We start from the raw sequence: 27,056 nt of genomic DNA, 5'->3' as shown, positions 1-27,056 counted from the left end.
AGGATGCAGTAAGCCATGATTGTGCCACTGCACTCCAGCTTGGGGGAGACAGCAAGATCCCATCTCTTAAAAAAAAAAAAAAAAAAAAGAGAAGAAAATTAAAGTGATTCATATATAATCTTATCACCTAGAGATCTGAGTATCTTTTATCTTCATATGTACATATATAGTTGTATATGACATAACACTACTTTCAAACTGCCAACTTGTACCTGTTTACACTCCTACTGCTCTGTGAATGCCTGTTTCTTAATACCCTCACCAAAAATAAGTGTTTAAACTTTTTTTTACCAAGTTGACAGGCAAAAGTATATCTCATTGGTGTTTTAATTTGTACTTTGATTTCCAGTGTGGATGAAAATTTTCATATGTATTAGACATTTATATCGATTTTGAAGAGAGACACCCATTTTTGCTCTCAGCTTTTACTTTTTCTTTTTTTTTTTTAAAGACAGAGTCTTGCTGTTGCCCAGGCTGGAGTGCAGTGGTGTGATCTTGGCTCACTGCAGCCTCGACCTCCTGGTCTCAAGCGATCCTCCAGTCTCAGTCTTCTGAGTAGCTGGGACTACAGGCATGCGCCACCACACCCAGCTAATATTTTGTATTTTTTTTGTAGAGACAGGGTCTCACTATGTTGCCCAGGCTGGTCTTGAACTCTTGGGCTCAAGCAATCCTCCCATTTCAGTCTCTCAAAGTACTGAGATTACAGGAACGAACCACTGTGTACCACTCTCAGCTCATTTTTCTACTGGAGCAAGACTCTGTTCTTAAACAGACTACTCTGGATGTAATACATATTTTTTTGAGATAGGGTCTCACTCCGTTACTCAGGCTTGAGTGCAGTGACACCATCATGGCTCACTGCAGCCTCAACCTCTTGGGCTCAAGCAATCCTCCCACCTCAGCCTCCCAAGTACTGGGACTACAGGCACGTGCCACCATGCTCAGCTGATTTCTGTACTTTTGTATAGAGACGGGGTTTGCCATATTGCTAAAGGTGGTCTCGAACTCCTGGGCTCAAGCAATCCACCCGCCTCATCTTCCCAAAGTGCTGAGATTACAGGAGGGAGCCACCGCACCCAGCCTGGATGTAATAATTTTTAAAAGTAACTTTTCACCATTTCACCCCTTCCCCCACATTTTTTTTTTGAATAGGAACAGTCTGATATCTGCTTCAAAGCATAAGGCTACTTAGTTATACCTTGGGGTTATGCAATAGGAAAGTTTTAAATAATTAATATGCCATTTCTAATTTTTTTTTTGGTAAAATCCAATGATTACATGATGCAAATTTGAATTGAAAGGCACCTTCAAGATGATCTAATCACACAGCCTCTTTTTACAGATCAAGAAACTGAGATTCCAAGAGATTAAGTGACTTTTCCTCAAAGTCGTATTTTGGAGCACAACCAAGAGAAGAAATGAGTCCTACTAACATGTTTTTATATGCCAAACTGGGTAATGATTCCTTTGGTAGAGGAATCCTTGACCTCTAATAAAAACTTAATTTGTTAAAAAAATTACTTTTGAGTAACAGAAAATCATCCCTTTACTCAACAAACATTTATGGGCTGGGTGCAGTGGCTCATACCTGTAATCCCAGCACTTTGGGAGGCCAAGGCGGGAGGATTGCTTGATCTCAGGAGTTTGAGACCAGCCTAGGCAATATAGTGACACCCCATCTCTACAAAATAAAAATAAACCAGCCAGGCATGGGGTTGCACACCTGCAGTCTTAGCTACTTGGGAGGCTGATGTAGGAGGATCACTTGAGCCCAGGAGCCATGAGCCATGATTGGGCTACTGCACTCTAACCTGGGTGACAGAGCGAGACCTTGTCTCAAAACAAAAAATAAAACCAGACACCCAAAGCTGACATTTATGAATTACCTACTATGTACCAAGACTAGAGATACAAAGATAAATTAGATAAAATTCTAGTTTGGGGGAGGGAGTTAAATTTGTTTAGAAAACAAAAAAAGTAGTTGTCATAAAATAGTACCCATTTAATTACAATGTCTGGTCAATATAAATATGTGTTAACAAAGGACAATTTCCAGAAATGAAAACATATATTGCTAATTATTTTGGTCCCCTGACAAACTTACACTGCAATGTATCAAAATCCTGTTTATCTAGAGTTGATTAGTTAGGACTGAGGCTAATCCATACTCAAAAAAAGAAAGAAGATTCCACACAAATTGATATCTTAAATAATACAAGTACAATCAAAACAACAACAAATATTAAAAAGCAAAAATGAAAAACCTGTTTTTTTTTTTTTTTTTGAGATGGGGTCTCACTTTACTGCCCAGGCTGGTCTTGAACTCCTAGCTTCAAGCGATCCTCCCACCTCAGCCTCCCAAAGTGCTGGGATTACAGGGGTGAGCTACTGCACCTAGCCTGAAAAACCTTTAAGGGGCACAAATTTCCATGTGGTACAAAATTCAGGATGCCAATCACCTGCAACAAAGGCATAAAGGCAAGAAGGGTAAGATATTTTAAAATTAAGCCCCATATGAGGTAAAGAAGGGAAGAAACTTGGCCTTTCCAGCAACCCTCACACCTTGAGATATCTGAACAGGTTTTTTAGCTGTCAAAAAACAAAACAAACAAACAAACAAAAAAACCAGGAAGCCATATTTATTTCTTGTGTGCCACTAGTTTCAAAAACAGTACTCTCTGGCTGTTGATTCATAGGATCAAAGTTATTGGCTAATTACTGACACACATGGAAATATATGGAAATATTCTAGATTGGTTCTGGTGGGGCTTTACATATAACTGTGTACAAACTATACAGAGTAATTTATTATTTTCTTTTGAGAGACAAGGAGACAGTAAAATATAGGCTTTTGAGCAGATGAACCTTGCTTCAATATTGTTTCTACTATTTATCCTATGTGTGATCAAATCATTTCTCCAAGCCTCGATCTCATCCTCTGCAAAAGGGGGTAAAACCATCTATTTCACAGAACTTCTATGAGGATGAAGTGAGTGAGTACATGGGACACACATGATAGTGTAGTCTCTTCAGCAGCTCTGAAATGCTCCAAGTTTCTCAAAGGCACTTTGGCAGTCTGTCAGTAGTGGGGAGCCTGAGACCAATTTCTGGAATACAGCAAAGGTCCCCTATAGCCTGTCAAGTTCCAGCACATTTAACGACAGGGAACATGAAAAAGCTATATCATATTGAGCTGGTGATTAAAATGGGATCCTGCTTGCAACTGGGTGACATCACTAAATAAAAAACTAGTAACAAAAGACACTCATGTTTGAGGTATATTTTAAATGTTACAAAGTTGTTAAGGTCTTGGTAGGTAGGAACATTTCAAACTACTACAATTTCAAGTCTATTAAGCCTAAAACTGTCTTTAACAGGGTAATCTGTAAGAGCAGAATTCCTTTGTGACAAATTTCTAAATCCATTTTTAGAACATTAATGCCTAGTAAAAAGTGAAGGCATATTTATAACTTGCAAAGTTGGCTAAAATGATTTGTATCATGTGCCAAGATGAAAAAAAAACAATTCATTTCACCCTAAGAAGCAATAAAAAACATTATTTAGTATTATCACACAAAACTTTCCTAATAGGGGCCTTGTAAAAATAACAAAGCACCGCATATTCTCACTCATAAGTGGGAGCTGAACAATGAGAACATATGGGCACAGGGAGGGGAACATCACACACCAGGGCCTGTCAGGGGGTGGGGGGCTAGGGGAGGGATAGCATTAGGAGAAATACCTAATGTAGATGATGGATTGATGGGTGCAGCAAACCACCGTGACACATGTATATCTACGTAACAAACCTGCACATTCTGCACTTGTATCCCAGAACTTAAAGTATAATGAAAAAATAAAATAAAATAAAATAAAATAAAATAAAATAAAACAATGGCCATCATTTATTAAGCATTTGCCAAAAACTATAACACTTGACATGTTTTAGCTTCTTTGGTCCTCACAGCCCTCCTATTAGGTGGTTATATTACTTGCTCTATTTTACAGAACAAAAAACTGGCTTGAGTCAGATTAGGTCATTTACATTGTACAGCTAGTAAACAGTAGGGCCAGAATTTGACCCTAGGCAGCCTGACTCCAGAGCCCATTCTCTCAACCACTTCGCAATACTGCCTCCTCTCTGGGTAAGGACTTAAAAGAAGATAATTATGAAAACACTGTAACTGGTGCTGTGTATGAGCACCAAAGTAAAGGCAATTAACACTGCTTCTTGAATTGGACTAAACTGATTAAGTCAAAGGCTCTGAATCCTGACCTGCCTTTAACAACTACAACTAACACCTAATTGCCTTGGACTGCTAGGGAATGAAATAATGAAACGTTCCACATGTAAAATTTCCAGAGAGATGAAGCTTTTGAGTGCCAAATTTTTGATAATATTTTAACTATTTTTGAATTTAAAAATCTCAAAAGCAGCTTGTAAATAAGTACATGAGTAGGTTAAACCTTGCAGTTTCAGTACTCTTTCCCTGAAAATATCTTCTTAAACAAAGGATATACAATTTTCCTTCTTAATTATCACGCTCAAATACTACATTATATTTTAATACACTTTAGGGACCCTAAAGTGCAGATTTATTTGCCTTCAAGGACCCTAAGTTACTATGCCTGGAATGTCTGTGTTTTATAGTTTTATATTTCCTTCCTCACTTTAAGTGGTCACTTCTTTTTGTTGTTGTTGTTGTTGTTGTTTTGTTTTTTGAGACGGAGTTTTGCTCTTGTTGGCCAGGCTGGAGTGCAGTGGCATGATCTTGGCTCACTGCAACCCCCGCCTCCCAGGTTCAAGCTATTCTACTGCCTCAGCCTCCCAAGTAGCTGGGATTACAGGTGCCCACCCCCAAGCCCGGCTTATTTTTGTATTTTTAGTAGAGATGGGGTTTCACCACATTGGCCAGGCTGGTCTCGACCTCCTGACCTCAGACGATCCACCCTCCTCAGCCTCTCAAAGTGCTGGGATTACAGGTGTGAGCCACCGCACCCAGCCTATAAGCGGTGGCTTATTACAGTCAGCCATGCGCCTGCATTTAAAAGCTTTCTTCCCACCATCCTTCTCACTTGTGCTTCTAATCTGCATTGAGCTGGGAAACCAGATTTCCTTAAGATGAAATTGTATGGTGAAGGGAGAATCTAGGGATCCTAAGGGTCTCCCCATGAGACTTTACGTACATAATCTTATTTTGAACTTTGTGGCACTTTTTTTTATTGAACTGTTCAGAGGCTTTTAAAATGCTTATTTCTTGTTTTCAGGGGTATCTTGAGAACTGTCATTACCACAGAGGTGGCCAACAGATAAGTGAGGTGTTATTAATCTTCAGTATCCTTAGACAACTCAACAATTCTCTGTAAATAAGTCTCTAATGTCAAAGTAGAGATAGTAACAGTAGACTATTTCAGTGTTTATGTGCCTAAAGAAAACAACTATTCATGTTCAAGTTTGGGGATGGGAGGGAGAAATGGGGAACTAGATGTCAAGAAAATTAAGTTCTACTCTTAGCTCTCCCACTAACTAGCAGAAATATCTTAAGCAAGGGATTTTAGAGTTCCTATAATTTTAGGGAATTTTGTCTTAAGACCCTTCATTAGTTTGAGAGTGGAGACATAATTTGTACCATGATTAATGATCTAAATATTATATCCTCTAATTTCCCTTAAATTTGAAATATATTATATAAAACACGGATATAATCAGACATACACGTACATACCCAGAAATGTCCAATAATACTTTGCTACATCTAGTTAACTAGAAAAATATTTTTTTCTCCAGTGATAGCAGGAGCTAAAAAAAAAAAAAGAAATAAAAGAAGAAAAATAGAAAAATATTTCTTCAAAATATTCTATAGATACTAAATGGGGTAAATTGGATTTATCCTTTTTACATATTAAGGTAATTTTTTGCAGAAAAAGTTCAAATGTCTACATAAAATAACTTTATTAAACCACACACACGGAAAATTTTTCAGAAAACTCTGAAGTTACATGTAGACATATTTGAGTATTGGTGGTATGTTTTTAAAGAAAACCCGACAAACCAAAATGAGAGCTTCAAAAGTTCATTTTTTCTTTCCAAAGCTTTCATCATAGGGCACCTTTAAATCAAATATTTCTGATGCATTTACTATCTGATCAATAAATATTTATTTAAATAATAAATATGCTTCTTACAAAGTTGAACAAAAATACAAATTTCAAGAGCTAGGCTTCCTTGCTCACCTAACAGCAGAAACAAAACAAAACTCAAACTTCCAACATATTAATACTAATTACAAATATGGTAAATCTTTAAATCAAGCAAATTAATATATTCTTCACTTTACATACTGATCTTTTTTTGTGGTGAGAACATTCAAAATTTACTCTCTCAGCAATTTTGAAACATACATTGTTATTATTATAGTCATCATGCTGTGCAATAGTTCTCCAGAACTTATTCCTCCTAACTAAAACTTTGTACCCTCTGACTAAAATTTTCCCATTCCTCAGCTGCTCCCTACTCCCCCAACCCCTGGAAACTACCATTCTACTCTCTGCTTCTACGAGTTCATCATTTTTACATTCCACATACAAGTGAGATTATACAGTAGTAGTCTTCCTATGCCTGGTTTATTTCACTTAACATAATGTCTTCTAGGTTTATCCATATTGCCACATATGACATGATTCCATTCTTAAGGGTGAATAGTGTTCCACTGTGTGTTGGCCATCTGTCTGTATGTCTTCCTTTCAGAAATGTCTGTTCAGGTCCTCTGCCCATTTTTAAATTGGGTTGTTTTCTGGCTACTGAGTTGTCTGAATTCCTTACATACTGTGGGTATTAATCCCTTATCAAATGTATGGTGTGTTAGTCCATTTGCATTGCTATAAAGAAATACCTAAGGCTGAGTAATTTATTAAAAAAAAAAAAAAGAGGTTTAGGCTGGGCACGGTGGCTCATGCCTGTAATCCCAGCACTTTGGGAGGCTGGGGCGGGTGGATCACGAGGTCAGGAGATCAAGACCATCCTGGCCAATATGGTGAAAACCCATCTCTACTAAAAATACAAAAATTAGCTGGTGTGCTGCTGCGTGCCTGTAATCCCAGCTACTCAGGGAGGCTAAGGCAGGAGAATTCCTTAAACCAGGAAATTGGAGGTTTTAGTGAGCCGACATTGCGCCACTGCACTCCAGCCTGGCGACAGAGCGAGACTCCGTCTAAAAAAAAAAAGAGGTTTATTATTTTAGCTCATGGTTTTGCAGGCTGTACAAGAAGAATGGTACCAGCATCTGCTGCTGGTGAGGGCCTCAGGAAGCTTCCAATCATGGAATGCAAAAGGGATGCATCACATAGCAAGACAGGAAGAAAGTGGGGGAGGAGATGCCACCCACTTTTAAACAACCAGATCTTGCGTGAACTCAGGCCAAGAAGTCATTCATCGTGAGGACAGCACCAAGACATTCATGAGGGATCTGCCCCATGACTGAAACACCTCCCACTAGGCCTACCTCCAATACTGAAGGTCACATTTCAACATAAGAATTGGAGGGCACAAAACATCTAAACCATATGTTTTGCAAATATTTTCTCCCAATCTGTAGGTTGTCTTTTCACTGTTGTTTCCTTTGCTGTGCAATTTTATCAGACCAATTTTAGTCTGACACAATCTCATTTGTGTATTTTTGCTTTTGTTGCCTGTGCTTTTGGGGTTAAATCCAAAAAATCATTGCCTAGACTAATGTCAAAAACAGCAAAATTTTGATTTTGCAGCATAGTTTCTGAAATTGAAGACAGTGTCTATCAATGCTGCCAATGAATTTAAACACAAAAAGCAACGTCTGAAACAGCTTCAAAATAAATTCTGATTCAAATAAGTACTGATATTCTACTAAAAAACCCACATGGCTTACAGATCAAATACTAAAATTATTTAGTGTGTCTTCCACTTAGGTTTTGAATATAAAGGCAATTTTAAGATTAGTACTTCAGCAACTTTCAATATAAATAGAACATTTTAATGCATTATATCCTGTTTTCTATTAGAAAGTTATTTTCGGCTGGACGTGGTAGCCCACACCTGTAATCCCAGCACTTTGGCGGCCGAGGCGGGCAGATCACAAGGTCAGGAGATTGAGACCATCCTGGCTAACACGGTGAAACCCCATCTCTACTAAAAATACAAAAAATTAGTCAGGCGTGGTGGTGGGCGCCTGTAGCCCCAGCTACTCGGGAGGCTGAGCAGGAGAATGGCGTGAACCTGGGAGGCGGAGCTTGCAGTGAGCCGAGATCCCGCCACTGCACTCCAGCCTGGGTGACAGAGCAAGACTCCATTTCAAAAAAAAAAAAAGGCCGGGCGTGGTGGCTCACACCTGTAATCCCAGCACTTTGGGAGGCCGAGGCGGGCGGATCACGAGGTCAGGAGATCGAGACCACCCTGGCTAACACAGTGAAACCCCGTCTCTACCAAAAACACAAAAAATTAGCCGGGCATGGTGGCGGGTGCCTATAGTCCCAGCTAGTCGGGAGGCTGAGGCAGGAGAATGGCGTGAACCCGGGAGGCGGAGCTTGCAGTGAGCCGAGATAGGGCCACTGCACTCCCGCCTGGGTGAAAGAGTGAGACTCTGTCTCAAAAAATAAAATAAAATAAAAAAGAAAGTTATTTTCATACACTAGTACACTAGCTAACATTTAGTTTATATTAACAAAGCTCATGTCTGAATATAAAATAGTTTATTACATGCTTTCTCCAGTCCCTATTCATTTAGCATTTTAATTATAGAAATTTTTTTTAGCCAGGCATGGTGGCTCATGCCTGTAATCCCAGCACTTTGGGAGGCCAAGGTGGGTGGATTGCCTGAGGTCAGGAGTTTGAGACCAGCCTGGCCAATGTGGCGAAATCCCATCTCTACTAAAAATAGAAAAAAAAAAAAAAAATTAGCCAGGCGTGGTGGTGCACACCCGTAGTCCCAGCTACTCAGGAGGTTGAGGCAGGAGTGTCGCTTGAACCCGGGAGGCAGAGGTTGCAGTGAGCCGAGATCCACCACTGCACTCCAGCCTGGGTGACAGAACAAGATTCTGTCTCAAAAAAAAAAAAAAAAAAAAAAAAAAGGAAGAGTATATGGATTGCTACTTCATATGATTAGTGGCATCACACAGAGGCCTTTCCAGTCTCCCAACACTTCTCCCCTGTAGCTGCCCTGTGATGTCATGCAAACCTTTCCCAAAGGCCCTTGGTAAACACTGCTGGGAGAAGCAACAAGAGAGGTCATCAACATCCATGTATCAGCCAAGACAAGGCTTCAGAAGGAGCTGGAGGAATGCGGAAAGGTCCTCAAGAGGTGTATATATATATATATATATATATAGTCACTATTTCAAAACATGTACGTGGCTTCAAAACACTGTTCTGGTGATTTTATAAAATGGTATAGGAATTAGTTTTCTTTTATAAACTCTGACCTGATTCAGCGATAACCTACAGATACCTGAAGCAAAATTTCATAATAAGGTCATTACTCCCAATGATAGGAGCCTAGTCACTGATGCGATGACAATAACTGCCACTTAACCAAAAGTTGCCCACTGATTTTTCCATGGGAAGCAAAATGTCAAATCCTTTATAAACTCTGACATAATAGTACTGCATTCAATACAACTGAAGCAAAAAGCACAAGTATGCAAGCAAAGGGAACATTTTAGTAACCTTCTTAGATGGCTACACTTTGGAACTTGCTAAACCTGACTCTCTAATTTAGTATGTTGAGAACAGTATGCATGTACTTTATAGAAATAAATACCAATCTAACAGAAAATATATAACAGTAGTCTATTTTTAAAGAGATTTCGATGCAATATAACAACTGTGGTTTTTCTATAACAGTTATTCAAAGTGAGCATATTACCTACTGATGTCACCTAGTGTTAAAGAAATTTACAGTAATCCTTTTCAAAATCCTAAAAGGATTTTTAAAAAAATCAGTCAGAAGGCAAGAGTACTTTTTTTTTCAGTGTTTGAAGGAAACTTAAGAATCATTTAGATCAACTGTCTCATTTTACATGTGAGGGAAATTATGCCATCGGTTAAATTAATCCATGAATTCAACATTTACTGATTGTTTCCATGTACCAGGCATGGTCCCAGGTATTGAGTATAAAGTAGTGAACAAAACAGACATGGTCCCTGCCATCTTAGAACTTATGCTAAGGCCTAGTGAAGACTAGGACCCAAGTTTCTTTGCTGGTTCTAATAACCCATGCAGCCTCTCTACACTAGTAAGTCTAATGTCCCTTATGGTTTCACATAGGTAGGTAGCCAGTCAAGTGAAACTGTGACCCTTTAGTAAGGCCTTAATTTATCTACAAGTACTACCACAAATTTCTCAGGGAAAGCTTGGGGGTCCCAGAGACTGAAAGGACAACATGACATCAATCTGAAAGTACAAGAGCTATAATTTTAGCTACACAATAAAAAAAAAAGAGCAGAATCAGGAGACCTGAGTTTTAGTCCCAAATCTGCCAGTAAAAATCTATGTGACAATAAATATTTAGGGGGAGTTTTTCCAACATTTACTTATGGCTATTTCAAATATATACAAAATTGGGAGAATAATATTATAAACCCAAATATACAACATGTTGATCATGTTCAACAATGATAAAAATATCAGTACTCCTCTTCCACCCCTCTGCCAGATTATTTTGAAGCAAATCCCAGAAACCATTTCATTTTTTTTTTTTTTTGAGACGGAGTCTTGCTCTGTTGCCCACGCTGGGGTGCAGTGGCGTGATCTCGGCTCACTGCAAGCTCCGCCTTCCAGGTTCACGCCATTCTCCTGCCTCAGCCTCCTGAGTAGCTGGGACTACGGGCGCCCGCCACTGTGCCCAGCTAATTTTTTTGCATTTTTAGTAGAGACGGGGTTTCACTGTGGTCTCCATCTCCTGACCTCGTGATCTGCCCGCCTCGGTCTCCCAAAGTGCTGGGATTACAGGCGTGAGCCACTGCGCCCGGCCGAAACCATTTCATTTTTAACCAAAAATATTTCAGTATGCATCTAAAAAGGACAAAGGTTTCTCTTTAAAACATAACCACAACACTACTATAAAATTTAACAATTCCTTATTATATACATTAATAGATTATATATATTATATATAACATGCTGTTATATAACATTCAGACTTCCCAGACTGCCCAAATTTTTGTACGTTTGGTTTATGTCAATCAAATAAGGTCCATATATTACAATCAGTTGATATGTCTCTTTCGATAAATCAGCAGGTTCCCCTTCAATCTCTCTTATTTCTTGCAATTCATGTGTTGAAGAAAGTAGGTTGCTCATCCTGTATAATTTCTCATGTCTGAATTTTGTTGATTGCATCTTCATGGTGACATGTCAGAAGAAATATTTTTTAAAAAACATGCAGGAGAGATTGGAGGGATGGAATGGGCACATATCCAAGAAAAATTGCAAAAACCTGTAAGAACATTATCAGAAAGGCTGGCACTCAGAATGTGCTAAGATTTAAAAAAAATACCGGAGACAAAGATTTTTCTTAATTTATACTCAGAACAAGCACAACAAATATAAAGTGCAGGTCTACTTATATATGGATAAGTATACGTTATTATAATGTAAAAGGCTATCTCAACTTTTTTTTCTATTAAGATTACTGATAGTCAAACCAGAAAGGGAAAAACAAATTGTAGAATGAGGAAACTGAATCCCAAAGCATTCAAGGAGATAAAAGTACCTAACTATTAATATTATAAGTGACTTCCATTCTACTCTCCCAAATTATGTCCCAGTGTATCTGAGAATTTGCAGAGCTCAATTTCCATCTAAAACCTTTGAAGAATCAGGGGAATGGAAGGGGATGATGTAAAGAAAACACTAATAGTCAACTCTGCAAAGCAGGTAGATGCCTAGATGCCACCAACTACAGACAGATTGATTTGATGTCAATTCCAAACAAATTTCTTAAACACTGTTTAATTGTTTAGGAGCCCTATGCAAGGGAAAAAGATACTCATTAAGAGTCAGCAAGCATTCACAGAAGCCAATCATGCAAGATTAACCTAATTTCCTCTTCTGATAGGGTTACTGGCCTAGAATAAAAGAGAATATTGCACACACACAAAAATCCGGTTTTAAGCACTAAATTACTTTCTACCCTACCTGATGTTTTTACTAATATCTTGGATAAGGATACTGATGGCATATCTACTAAATTTGCAGATAACACAAAGTTGAGAGAGACAGGTAATATACTGGCTGACAGGACCCCAAAATTTTTCTTTTTTTTCTTTTCTTTTTTTTTTTTTTTTGGAGACAGGGTCTTGCTCTGCTGCTCAGGCTGGAGTGCAGTGGCACGATCATGGTTTACTGCAGCCTCGACCTCCCAGGCTCAAGCAATCTTTCTGCCTCAGCCTCCCAAAGTGCTGGGATTACAGGTGTGAGCCACTGCAACTGGCCACCAAAATATTTCAATGGGCTAGAACAATGGGTCAAATCTTAACGGTATGAAAATGTAGTAGGGATAAATGTAAAATGCACGATGGGAGAGACATGGCTTAACAGCAAATCATGTGAAAACATTTAGGTATTTTGGTTGATTGCTCAGACAAAGACTGTGATATGGCTGCCAAAACTACTGTGTTTTTAGGCTGAATTATCAGAACTATCAAGGCCAGAGCAAGGGGAATGGTAAGTTCTCTTCTACTTCTTACTGATAAAAACACACTTAGGAACATCATATACTTTTTGAGATTCATTTTAAAAGGAACACTGATGAAACAGAACATATTCAGAAGAGAGAAATCAATTTGGTGAATGTTCTAGAAACTGAGTGGAATGATATAAAGAACTAAATGATGGCTAACCAGAAGAAGATAAGGAAGAAAAGTAGTTGTTTTCAAATGTTTGAAGCATTATGCAGCAGAACTAGGACTAAGAATAGAAATTACAAAGAGATAGGCTTTTTGTTCAACCTAACAATCTCAGTAACAACTTGAGTTTAGAAAAAGCCATGAGCTGCTTCCCTGATAAAGTATTAAAACAGAAACTCAATGATGTCTCAATAGGGATATTGTAGAAGGCTGGAACAGACAATCTCTGTGGTCTTGTTTCTATTTCTAAAGCCACAATCTCTTTAAACCTCAGTTTCCACACCTGTAAAATGAAGGAGCTGTATTAGTTGAGTCTTTAGGCCCCTTCATTCAGTCAACAAATCCTTATTGGTTATCTACCATGTGCCAGGCACTTTCAGGCACTGAAATACAAAGGGTGAGAAAGATCCAGCCCTTGCCCACAGAAAGGTCACAATCTGATAAGCTGAGGAAAATATAACACATAATTTCAATATAAGATAACAATTGCAATGAGAGACACAAGCACATGATAACCTTGAAGCACAGAGGAGGGGCACCTAAGTGTGTATGTAAGTGGGAGAAGAGGACATATTTGGATAGGCTTTCTGGAATAGACCCTCCAGCTATTTCTACAAGACAAAATTATATAAGACTATAGAGAGCTAGAAGTGCTTTAAAACACTAAATAAATTTACACTAAACACTAACTTCAGCTTAATGCTCTAAACTGGCACTTGCTAAAGATGAATTTTTCTGCTTACTGATGGATATTGTAGACTGTCATAATAGTTTTTACAAACGAGGAGTTAGAAATCTAACTTTTAAAAATTAATCAAGGAAAACAGAGATTTCTGATTTTTTGTTCCAGGAATCCTAAAGTTTAGGCCTAGCTCATTTGAATTAATCACTTAATGCATGCTCTACCTGCTGTTTTTCTTTCCTTTAATTTGGCATATAATATATCTGAACAATCAGTAATCTTTCCAAGTAAAGACAAAAACTGAAGATTCATCACTGTAGACATCAAGTAATAAAAATGAAATTTTCACAAACCAAAGAGTTTAATTATTTTAGATGTATTACAGCAGATAAGTAATCATTCTAGAATCTATTAATTACTCAATATGATCTTTAGCAAACTGGTAAATTTCAGAATGCCTTTTGACCTTACTTTTTGGATTTTGGATTTATTTTAGAAAGTATATACAGTTAAATTTTGCACATAGGCTAATTTTCTTATTGAAGTCTGTTTTAACTTATCTTTTAAAATGCTATTCTGTATTTGATATGTGCAATGTGTACACGTAATTATGAAGCATAAAAAAATACATCCTGTCACTTACCACATTAACTGAGAATTAGCATTAATACCAGTGCAGCTACTATGTGCTTTATTCCATCTGCTTGCTGCTCCCTTAGAGGTAACCACTATCCCAGATTTCGCTTATTGTTCCCTTAATTTTTTGTTTTCAAAAATAGTTTCATCATACGTGCATGTATCCCTAAACAATATGTTGTTACATTTTTCTATTTTTTTCTTTTTTCTCCCTTTTATTTTTTTTTGAGACGGAGTTTCACTCTTATCTCCCAGGCTGGAGTACAACGGCACGATCTTGGCTCACTGCAACCTCCACCTCCCGGTTCAAGCAATTCTCCTGCCTCAGCCTCCGAAGTAGCTGGGATTGCACGTGCCTGCCACCACGCCCAGCTAACTTTTGTATTTTTTTTTTAGTAGAGACGGGGTTTCACCATGTTGACCAGACTGGTCTTGAACTCCTGACCTCAGGTGATCTGCCTGCCTCTCTGCCTCCCAAAGTGCTGGGATTATAAGTGTGAGCCACGTTTTACTATTTTTGAGCTTTGTGCATTGATGCATTTTCAAAAAAAAAGAAAAAAGCATTGGACACTAAAATAAACAGCACTGCGCTAAAAAACACTTAGTATTCCCATGAGAGTAAAGGTTACTCTTGTCATTGCATGGTGTATTTAAATCTCACAACTGTGCCTATATCTACTAGTCTCCTGCCTCTTCCCCACCTAGGGTTGCCAGATTTAGCAACTAAAAATAAAGGATGCCCAGTTCAATTCCAATTTCAGATAAACAATGAATACATTTTTAGTATGTTTATCTGAAATTGGAATTGAACTGAGTGTCTTGTACTTTATCCAGCAACTCTACCCCACCCCCAAGTTAATCAGGTGGATAATTAATCCTACGTTCTGTTAGTGTGTGATAAAGGGACAAATCAGGAAGAATTGCATGGCCAATGCCACTGTATAAGTATTCATCTGATTTTTTAATAGTGTTCACTGAATGGGGAAAAAATTTGCACATGTGTCTATTTAGTCAGAGCTCTTCCAGACAGTGCATGCACTGAATAGGCTTAAATGCAAATACTACATGTATGGTATTATGTACATTTATCAAAAATGCTCAGCAAAAAGCAGGAAGGTATATAAACAGCTTCATTATTTTTGGCTTAGATTGCCCCACAAAACCAAGATGGCTACTGTAATACATTGACAAAATCTCTAGATATGTGATTTGACTTATAATCACTGAAACTGTCCTCAGTCAACATGTTCAAAATGAGGTTAACCTGTATAGGTCAAATAACCATCAACAGCCAACTTTCTAGATAAATATCAATTAAAATTATTTTGTCATTAAAAAGGGATTCAGTTATTACACATACAAAATCACTTTAGAACAGTCTCCTCACTTTACAAAAAGCGTAGTAGAAATATTTGTTATATTATTTCTATATCAATCTACAATCTGATGAGCCTTCTGCAACGTGAAGTAGAATTTGCTTCTCAATTCTGTCAATGCATAATCTCACAATTTTCCCACAGCTGAAGCACTAATAGCTCCTAGATTTGAATGGCAATCAATGCAAGTATGTATTAAGAATCTATATAGATTAGATTCCCCAAATAGAAGCTACTTGTACTGTCTTGCCTGGCTTACTGCAAAACTCATATTTTGAAATCAGCTACTGACGTGGCTGACTAGTAGGAATCTAACTTGGTTTTTCATAGCTTCTGCAAGTGGTTTTTCTCTGGGCAATTATTGGTTTTTCTCCAGGCAATTATAGGAACACCTTTTCCAATTTTAAACTCAGATCTTCAGCACTCATGTGGTATGGCCTTAAAGTAATCAGGACTTAAAATAATGGTGTAAGTGCTTAGGTGTAGTTATTATTTTTTTTTGAGACAAGGTCTCTGTTTCCCAGACTGTAGTGCAGTGTGGCATGATCTCAGGTCATTGCAACCTTCGCCTCTCAGGCTCAAGTGATCCTCCCACCTTAGCCTCCAGAGTAGCTGGGACTACAGGCATGCACCACCACATATGGCTAATTTTTTTTTAAATTTTTTAATTTTTTTGAGGAGATGGGGTTTCACCATATTGCCCAGGCTGTTCTTGAACTCTTGGGCTCAAGAAATCTGTCTGCCTTGGCCTCCCTGCCTGCCTCGGGATTACAGGCATGAGCCATTGTGCCCAGTCAAGTTGGCTTTTTAAAAATAACTTTAAATTTCTGTGGTTTCAAAGAGCCAGAGACCATAAACCATCCCACAGTTAGTTTCTCACTCATTAGCTATAGACAGATCCTTCTGCCTCTTGGGCTTGGTGTTTCTCTATTCCTTACCCGAAGATTATTTAAAAACGAACACACGAACCCTTCTGCGAACAGGAAGGAATCAGTGTGTAGACTAAACTTACATTTGCCACCTGCTTCATATTCAACTAAACAACTAGGAACTCAAAGAACCACCTCCTAAAGTACAAAAAGGAAATATCAGAGCAATCTCACACTTACCATTATTTTCAGACTTTTCTTTATACTCAAGGAAAAGAATATACCAGAACAATTGGACATACAGAAAAAAATTGACTAACAAGGTCTCTTTTTATTTTCCTGTCAGTAGGAAGACTCACTTTTTTTTCAGGCCCTGAGGGAAAAAAAAGGTGGTTGGCTCTGCAGAAGCCTTTTGTCAGGTTGCAAAATTCCTAACAGACTCCTAAAGAGGTAAAAAGGAGCAATGACATGGAAGGAGGGAGTACAAAGTGAGTCAGCTAGAATAAAGCTGGTTGCTTGGGAAACATTTTTCTTACATGAAAGTGACTACAAAAGGTTCACCAGGAAATTACCCTACAGCTTGATTTTGTCTTTATCCCCCTCTATCCTGTTATAAAGAAAATATAAAAGTAAGATGAGCTTAAGCAGTGCACCAAGGAACTGAATCAAGCAAAGCAAAGAATAGCTTGCCTGTACAAAGAAGGCGCTAGGATTCTAAGGTCCTTGAGGTGAACAGGGTATGAGCATAAATAAGGACTTAGCCAGTCATTAAAGTAAGCAACTAATTAAAGAGTTTTGATTTCTAAAGTCCAGCAAGTTGAAACAGTAAGATTTGATAGCAAACTAAGACCGACACTGAAGTGCTAAGTCTAAACAGGGAATCACGTGTCTGGTGCTCAGGAAACACTTAACAAGAACTCTTTCTTGGGCCCACTGAGGCCAGGCAGAAAAATGATGACAACAAAAAATGAAGCAAAAAACAAAAATAAAAACAAACAAAACTAACCCTAGGTTGAACCAAAAATTAAAAACACTTCAAGTTTAGAGAACAAGAGACTGTTCTGCTTTGTTCTTAAATCTTGCTTTAAGTGCACAGCTTTTAAAATGTGGTATGTAATACTGTACACTGGAGTTGAAATGTATATAAGCACCTTCAACCTAAAGACAGTACTACTCAAATTGAAGAAATGGCATCTAAGAGAAAAATCATCTGCTGGCCTTTCAAACCTAAATAATTTGTAACAGTACCACTCTCATTCTCACAGTCCTATTTTAAGTTGACTACTAATAATTTTAAGTTGACTACTACCAAAAGTGATAATACCAACTAAACCTGAAAAGTCTAAAAACAGCAGGAAAAAAATAAGTGCTAGGCAATCATAAATTAGTCTGATTTTCCTAGTACATCCCAAAATCTCAGGTAACTAGGCAGCAGAAAATAGAAATCACTCGAATTTCCTTGGATGCAAAGCAATACTGGTTTATTAACAACATTCACAAAAAGCTGAGAATAGTTATGACAATTATCTAATAGGATATTAACTGAATCTTCAAGATGTGAATTATTACTTTTATTACCTTTTGAAAGGACATTTAAATTTTAAATACTATGAAAGCATAGCAGATTACATCTAAAATTAACTAATAATTATTTTATCAATGATATTAATAGAAATAGTGAGAAAATTTGGCACAATGGCCCTATGTTTTTTGAAAGGTTTTGTGGCAATATTTGTAAATGATCTTTAATGAAATCAAAGGAAACTTTGTTGTGAAATATACATCTGTTCACATACAGGGTAATTACAAAACTTCAAGTGGACCTTCTTACAATTATACCTTATCTAAAATGACAACCTGATTTTTCAAAAATGATATATGTAGTGCAGCTTTATGCCATATTCCTAAAAGAACAGCTTAATAATGTATTTACTGACATAAACAGAAAACCACTTTCCTGGGCCTACTCAAGGATTCCAAACTAAAAACATTCTATTCTGCACATTCACAACCATTCAATAAATACCTACAGTAAAACAATAACACCAAGGTAAGGCAGCTATATCACCATGTCCCAATTTGTTAAAGTAGGTTAGAATAAAAGTCAAATCTATTAATGACTTAAAGTAATTTCCAGTAAAATCAAGACAGAAACAGATAACTAAATTTATGCCTGCCTAGAGAAATCAATATCTAATGCAATCATGCTAGATCACTGTTACTTTTGAAAAAGTAAACAAGATGTTGGGCTACAGGCCGTATTACAGAAGCTTTATCAAGCTAAAGTGCTAAGATTATTTTGGTTTTGAGATGGAGTCTCACTCTGTCGCCCAGGCTGGAGTGCAGTGGTGTGATCTTGGCTCACTGCAACCTCTGTTTCCCAGGTTCAAGGGATTCTCCTGCATCAGTCTACCGAGTAGCTGGAGGAGCTCCTGTGTGCCACCATGCCCGGCTAACTTTCTGTATTTTTAGTAGAGATGGAGTTTCACCATGTTGGCCAGGCTGATCTGGAACTCCTGACCTCAAGTGATCCACCTGCTTCGGCCTCCCAAAGTGCTGGGATTACAGGTGTGATACACCATGCCTGGCCATATTAATATGGTTTTGTAAGTTACCTAAAACATTAAATGGAGTACTAATCTGTGTGTGGTGGTGGTTTTTTCTTTTTTGTTTGTTTTAGACGGAGTCTCGCTCTGTCGCCAGGCTGGAGTGCAGTGGTGCCATCTCGGCTCACCGCAATCTCCACCTCCTGGGTTCAAGCGATTCCCCTGCCTCAGCCTCCCAAGTAGCTAGGACTACAGGCATGTGCCATCATGCCCAGATAATTTTTAAAAACTTTTTGTAGAGATGAGGTCTTGCTACATTGCCCAGGCTGGTCTCAAACTCCTGGCTTCAAGTGATCCGTCCACCTCAGCCTCTCATGGCACTGGGCGTGAGCTTCTGTACCTGGCCAATCCTTACTTTGAGCAAAACAGGTTAACATATTTAAAATTTAAAACTATTTTAGTTATATGAATTCTGAAGTTTTTAAGAGTTAAAAAAGTTTGTCAAATAAATATAAAAAAAGAAAGACATATGGCTTTTTAAAAATAAAGACCCATACAACTATCCAGTCTTTACTGTTCTCTTCCTGTTTATTCAAGGGCTACAAAAGAAAGATAACACTTCCTATTAGTTTTCTAAACAGTTTTCTCAAATTAAAATGAATTAATCTAAAGGCCAAACATTCTTTCTACAACCTATAGAAATCATTTTTGTTAAAAGCTGGGTTATTTGGTAGCTGCTGATGATCAAGATGCTTTTAAGTCATTTTTAGCTAGTTTGTGACTACAGGCGTGTACCACCATGCCCAGCTAATTTTTTGTATCTTTAGTAGAGATGAGGTTTCACCATGTTGGCCAGGATGGTCTTGATCTCCTGACCTCATGATCTGCCCGCCTCGGCCTCCCAAAGTGCTGGGATTACAGGCATGAGCCACCGCGCCCAGCTGTGCGTGTTTTAAGAGTCGGGGTCTCACTCTGTTGCCCAGGCTGGAATGCAGTGGTGTGATTATGGCTCACTATAGCCTTGAATTCTTGGGCTCCAGTAATCCCCCTCTACGCCCACCTAGCTGGGACTACAGGCAAGTACCACCATGCCTGGTTAAGTTTAAAAAAAAAATGTTAGAGACAGGGTTTCACTATGTTGGCCGGTGTGGTCTCAAGTACCTGGCCTCAAAGGGTCTTCCTGCCTCAACCTCCTGGGTAGCTGGGATTACAGGCATGAGCCACCACACCTGGTGGGGTACTAATTTTTAAAAGTAAATGCCAGTAACTTCTAAATAAAAACTAGCATTCTAAAGCACCTGTCGTGAGCCCCCCTTTTTAAAAATTTAAATTGATAAATTCTATTAGTGAACTACTCAGACTTCAAGATTTCTTGTTTTTCTTCTTTTGAGTTCACTGCTCATCACCAAAGATGAGCAGAGGAACAAAACTCAAACCAAACTATTTATTTTTTAAAATTAAAGAAAACCTACTGTTATTATCTTTGATAAAAGTTTTGATGGTAAACTAATGACTGACCTGAGATTGTTGTGTAACTGACAGCTTTTAATTATTCATGTTTTCCTGCAATATCATGAATAACAAAAACTCAAATATATTTCAGTAAAATTTGCCATTAAGTACTTTATTTTCTAAATTTAATTTCTATGCTTTATGTACTTGAATTTCTACTTCTACATTCTTTTTCTAATGAAATATATATCAGGCCAGGTACAGTGGCTCATGCCTGTAATCCCAGCACTTTGAGAGGCCGAGGTGGGAGGATCACGAGGTCAAGAGATTGAGACCATCCCGGCCAACATGGTGAAACCCCATCTCTACTAAAAATACAAAAATTAGCTGGGCATGGTGGCATGCCAGCTACTCCGGAGGCTGAGGCAAGAGAATCGCTTGAACCCGGGAGGTGGAGGTTGCAGTAAGCCGAGATTGTGCCACTGCACTCCAGCCAGGTGACAGAACAAGACTCTGTCTCAAAAAAAAAAAAAAAGAAAGAAATATATATCAATGACTTGATATATATATTCTACAAAAATCTTCAATTATCTAGAATGCTTACCTACAGAACACACTATGTAGGTCAAGTTTAAGCCCTTTACTATTTATTATTACAAATTGTTCAATCTTATTTATATCTTAAACAGTAATTACTAATCATTTAATTTTTTTGTAATTACCCAGCTATTAGGAATACATTTTTCCCATTAGTTTGAAAGCCAATAGAGGTTTGATTAGGTAGGTAGTCACAAAGAGTGACAAAGCAGTCACTCTCTGTGACTGCTACAAAACACATTTGAAGGGAAAGAGAAAAAGAAACATTGTGTTTCTAGTTAGAGGCTTGTGGCCAAAAAAATGAATCAGTTATACTAAAATAAAAACAAAACACAATACAGTACTGTGGCCTAACTAAGCAACTGACAACAGTCTATAAAACAATTGTAGGAAAAAAAAAAATCTGGGATTAAGACTTTTTGACATGGCACTGAAACCCAAATCAGCAATGGCTCATATCCTGAGGGGGTTTCCCTTAGGAACAAAGAACATAACTCTTTGAAATACAGTGAACAGTGTCTGGGATTCCAGCTTTTTCAGAAGCAAGGTCATTTTCTGACCTGGCTACCATACCGTAATCAATTATGTCAAAGCTTAAAATGAAGGGCATAAAAATACTGCTTTTCATTGTTTGAAACAGTAACTTTTTAAAAGAACTTTGAAAACAAATGCCCACCATTAGTTAGCATTATGGTGTTATGGTGTTATCGTTCTTTGCATGTAACATGTAGCACTATAATATTTCTTTCTTACTGTGAACACATTCATTCCTGAAAAAAAAGTTGGTAACAAGGAACTGACAGGAATGCAGGATAACTGGCAACACCACCCAAGGTTTCACTGTTAACATTTAATATTTACTGGGTATAGGATGTCCTCAAGTTATGAAGAACCTATACATCCAAAGCACTCTCTTTGCCTCAGCTCCCTTAGCTACCTCCTCTTATAGGAACTGGTACCTGTGTGTGTTTAGGGGTGACTGGAGATTGGAGAGAACCAGGAAGTTCAAAATCAGAACCAATTGTGAAGAGCAGCAGATACCACAGAGCATGCTTACTCACCACCCGCCTCCCCAACTAAACCTTGTGTGCACTGCTAGACATAACTGTGGACTATGGTGGGAAATAAGGCAAAGGTTAAAAGTCAACAGCTAAGGGCTATGATCTGGGACATAATAGGCACAGTAAGGTGCACTTAAAGGAAAAAGGACTGATCTCAATCATTAACCTTAACCCTTAAGCCAAGCTAATAAAGATAAAATACCCATTGCAAAATACAGACAAATCTACTTGCTTTCACTCACAAAGCTACTAGTTTTATCAAGCTACTTGTTCATTCTGCTCACCCATCTTTCACTAATCCAATGACTAAGCACCACCTGTAACACTAGTCTTTACCAACTTGTCCACCATATCCAATGCAACCAATTTTTCCCTTACTCCTTCCAAAAGTTCCCACCCTTTATATTTCTTCCATCACTGACCCTTCTCAGTTTTAAGGGACAAGAAGTAGTTATACTAGGAAATCTCTGTACTAATGACATTGACTATGCTAGGAAAGAAAAAGCTGGCAGTGAAAGGGGTGTAGTTGGGGCTGAGTGAAATGTTCAATCCACCTGCCATTTTAGTTTGGCATGGATAGGTAATATATTTTAAAAGACAGATTTAAAAAAAAATTCAATTGTTAACAGTACTGCTAATAACCAGAAAGAGGATTCCCTTAGTCTTCCAATTTCAATAAATACTTTCATGCACAGAATTAAAAGAGGACTATGGATATTAAGTTCATCCACAGCTATTCTTACCAGTTCAAGAACAATGTCAGAAAGAATACTCCCACCTCTTCTCTTGAGCTTGCTTAGTAATCAGGATGCTTGCTCCTGGGACAGTGAGTTTGCATACAGCACTACATACTATTTATAGGTTCTCTAGAAAGTTTGATCTGTGGTTCCTAAGAATGCCCATGGTTCAGTGAGTTTTGTACTGGAATAGTCTATTACAATTAGTAGTGGCCAAGTAGGTTTTATACAGATATAGATAGCTTGTTACAGGTATGGCTTGTTCTGTATAGGATACCTATTAGAAAATACCATTCAGTGTATACCTATGTAACAAAACTGCACGTTCTGCACATGTACCCCAGAACTTAAAGTATAATAAAAAAAATACCATTCAAGTTTTCCCTCAGAAGTTTCAAAAAATCTTATATTTCATCCTCAGATTTTTTAAAAAACTGACTCCCCCTTTGAAAAATTTTAAAGATCAGGACTCTGTGGAGAAAGTGAAACCAGTCTTAAGTCTATTTGTACAATTAAAGATTTCCTTGAAGCATTATCATAATTTAACTATAGTTTTTTTTTTTTTAAGAGACAAGAGTCTGGCTCCATCGCCCAGGCCAGAGTACAGTGGCGTGACCATAGCTCACTGCACCCTCGACCTCCTGGGCTCAAGGAATCCTCCTGCCCCAATCTCCCAAATAGCTAGAACTATAGGCATGCACCAACATGCCCAACTAATTTTTAAAAACTTTTTGTAGAGATGAGGTCTTGCTACATTGCCCAGGCTGGTCTCAAACTCCTGGCTTCAAGTGATCCCTCCACCTCAGCCTCTCATGGCACTGGGATTACAGGCATGAGCTTCTGTACCTGGCCAATCCTTGTTTTGACCAAAACAGGTAAACATATTTATAATTTAAAACTATTTTAGTTACATGAATTCTGAGGTTTTTAAGAGTTAAAAAAGTATGTCAAATAAATATAAAAAAAAAGACCCATACAACTATTCAGTCTTTACTGTTCTCTTCCTGTTTATTCAAGGGCTACAAAAGATAACACTTCCTATTAGTTTTCTAAACAGTTTTCTCAAATTAAAATGAATTAATCTAAAGGCCAAACATTCTTTCTACAACCTATAGAAATCATTTTTGTTAAAAGTTGGATTATTTGGTAGCTGCTGATGATCAAGATGCTTTTAAGTCATTTTAGCTAGTTTGTGATGATACTGAGTCTAAAATCACATTTGCAAATATATTTCCTAAATGGTCACCCTCGATCTGGAAATTGATTCTACTTGTTATTATAAAGGGATGGCTATTGGATGCAGTGATGCAATGCATTCAATCTTCAGGGCAATGACTAACACTGGATTGAGAAAATTAGTATGAGGAAATTGCTGCCTAAACATGTTTTTGTTAAATTATATATGTTTAAAATGTTTAAAACGGTTTGGAGACAAAAAGGTTTTGTGGAGTTAAAAAACAACTGACTCTGATGGAATGCCAAACTGTGAACTGCCAGACAGTTGCAGCTGGTAATAGAACTCTAAGACCTGAAGCGCTCTGGCAGAACCTGATTATATGGTAATCCTAGTATCTGAGAGAAGGCAAAAGAGCTAGAAGAATAACTGATAGACTGGTTGCTATAGTAACCAAGATAAATTTGTATACTGACTGAGGAAAAACATCAGGGTTGCCATCAGGTATGAGGCCCACATTATGTCGTAGGTGCTTTTTCCTCGGTTTTGAATCATGAGATGACAGACTAACACAAACACTGCTGAGTTTGAAATAAGGGAATAGAAAGAGTTTCACTCTGAAGAGTAAGGAAAGCACCCTATTAAAGGTTTAGCTGGTTAGCTGAATAATATCCAACAGTGAGAGGGGAACAGACCTTGTGAAAGTTTGTAGATATCAGCCTAACTATGGATAGAAATGAGAAACATAGGTTATTTATCAATTCAAGCTAAATATCAGTAGGACATCATAAAGTACCTACAATTTTTGTTACTTTAACTTTGATTTGAGGTATTTCTTATAGGTTATTAATCTCTTAGAGAAGGGGTTATTTAATTCATGCTGTGAACATGTGTATCAAAATGATGGGATTTGTCTTATCTCAGTTATCCATGCCCCAGGAAGCAGCACTGTAACTTGGTCTCTATACCTACTGCTGGGGCTACCTTTACCTCTTCCACCTCCATCACCACAACCTGCATGATCTCTTTATACTCCCTTCCTCCACCTCCACTACTACCCCAGGAAGTAACTAACAAAATTGCAGAGTATGAGGAGGAAACAAGCAGCCTCTTAAAGGTGCTTGCCTGGCAAATTCACCTGATTCTGTCAAAGTCTTAACAATGAACTTAAGAGTACAAACACATGGAGTGTTGGGTAATGTAAAGGTTAGACCGTAAGTCTAAAATACCAATAATTAGAAATTATTTTCTGTTTAAGACCACCACTATACTTCACATCCTAAAACTATTTAGGTTTTTAATATTTTTTAAAATCAAGGGACAGGTGCAGTGGTGCATACCTGTAATCTCAGCACTTTGGGAGGTCGAGGTTGGGTGGATCAGTTGAGCCCAGGAGTTTGAGACTAGCCTGGGCAACATGGTGAAACCCCATCTCTACAAAAAAAAAAAATATATATATATATATATATGTATATAGAAAAATTAGCTGGGCGTGGTGGTGCACATATGTGGTCCCAGCTACTTGGGAGGCTGAGGTGGGAGGATCACCTGAGCCTGGGGAGGTCGAGGCTGCAGTGAGCTGAGATTGCACCATTGCACTCTAGCCTGGGTGACAGAGTGAGACCCTGTCTCAAAAAAAAAAACAAAAAACAAAAAAACAACACAAATTTTATCTGTCCTATCTTATGAAGTAGATTATCACAAGAAGAGAATACAGTTTCCAATTTACAGGAGTTTATACAGATTCAACTTGAGCCCCCAAATTGCCATGCCACTATGGACTATCCTACCCCCATGAGTTACCAACTGACAGTCAGATGTCACTAAATATAAATTGTTTGTTTGTTTATTTATTTATTTATTTTTGAGACGGAGTCTTGCTCTGTTGCCCAGGCTGGAGTGCAGTGGCATGACCACAGCTCACTGTAACCTCCACCTCCCGGGTTCAAGCGATTCTCCTGCCTCAGCCTCCCAAGTAGCTGGGTGTGTGCTACCATGCTCGGCTAATTTTTGTATTTTTAGTAGAGATGGGGTTTGACCACGTTGGCCAGGCTGGTCTCGAACTCCTGACCTCAGGTGATCCACCCGCCTCAGCCTCCCAAACTGCTGAGATTACAGGCGTGAGTCATGGTGCCCGGCCGGATGTCACTAAATTTAGAACTTGAATTTACTAACTAATATGTAGAGGGTTGTTTTTTCTCACTTCAATATGATGTTACATGAGTGCGATAAAACAGCATTTGTAAATATACTTCTATCACTCCTCAAAGCCTTCAGTAATCAAATTTGTGATCAAATGTCAACTCATCAACAAACAGCCATTTTTAAGGAAACTTCCCTAAAGTAATAAATATTGCACAGGTATTTTTTAAATTAAAACTTGTATCAATTTTCAATTCAGAGAGAAATGTTTCTGACACCTAAGTAAAGTGAGAAGCTGAGTTTTCAACAAAGGCAGCTACACACCTTTTTGTTTTTCAGACCTAACAATTATTCAGGACAGTTTGGTCTCAGTTCCCATGACTTAAGATTTTATCATTATTCCTATCTGCATATGGTAGATTGCAGTTAATACTAACTAAATGCCTAAGAATAAAATAATACAAATAATCACTGTTCTTAGACAAGCTATTTTGCCATTGTTTTTCACTTTCACTTGGAAAAAACTCGTAAGCAAAACTTAGGATTCTAAAATAGTTCAAGACCTCTGATAGGCAAGGTATGAAGAAACAGTCAAGTAAACCATCTTAAAAGCCCAGCTAATAGGGTAAGTGCCAGAAACCTATGGCAGGAATAGCCAGCAATACTTTCCCTTCTTCCGCAGACATGGTAGCATGGTATAAGTGAGGAATCAAGAGACCTGGGCTCTAGTTCCAAGTCTGCCCTTATTAGCAATGTGTCACTTCCCCTCTCAGACCCTAAATTTCACTTTCAGTTAAAAGGGAAGGCTGGGCTAAAATGATCTCCAGTCCCTTCCTACTCTAAAAATGTTATGATTCTATCCTTCTTCCAAGGCCTCAAAAATATTTTGGCTGCCACTAAA

The 27,056-nt window shown here is 38.0% G+C and overlaps 1 protein-coding gene across 4 annotated transcripts in view; it reads right to left on the bottom strand.

The window, feature by feature from the left end:
• The window catches only part of WDR44 (WD repeat domain 44), a 103,860-nt gene that overhangs the window by 72,060 nt on the left and 4,744 nt on the right, over positions 1–27,056 (bottom strand). The gene's annotated exons all lie outside the window — the stretch shown is intronic.

Source organism: Pan troglodytes, chromosome X, assembly GCF_028858775.2.
Source record: "Pan troglodytes isolate AG18354 chromosome X, NHGRI_mPanTro3-v2.0_pri, whole genome shotgun sequence".
NCBI classification, from domain to species: domain Eukaryota; kingdom Metazoa; phylum Chordata; class Mammalia; order Primates; family Hominidae; genus Pan; species Pan troglodytes.
Note: the sequence above shows the minus strand (reverse complement) of the source record. Positions and strands in the feature narration are given on the sequence as shown.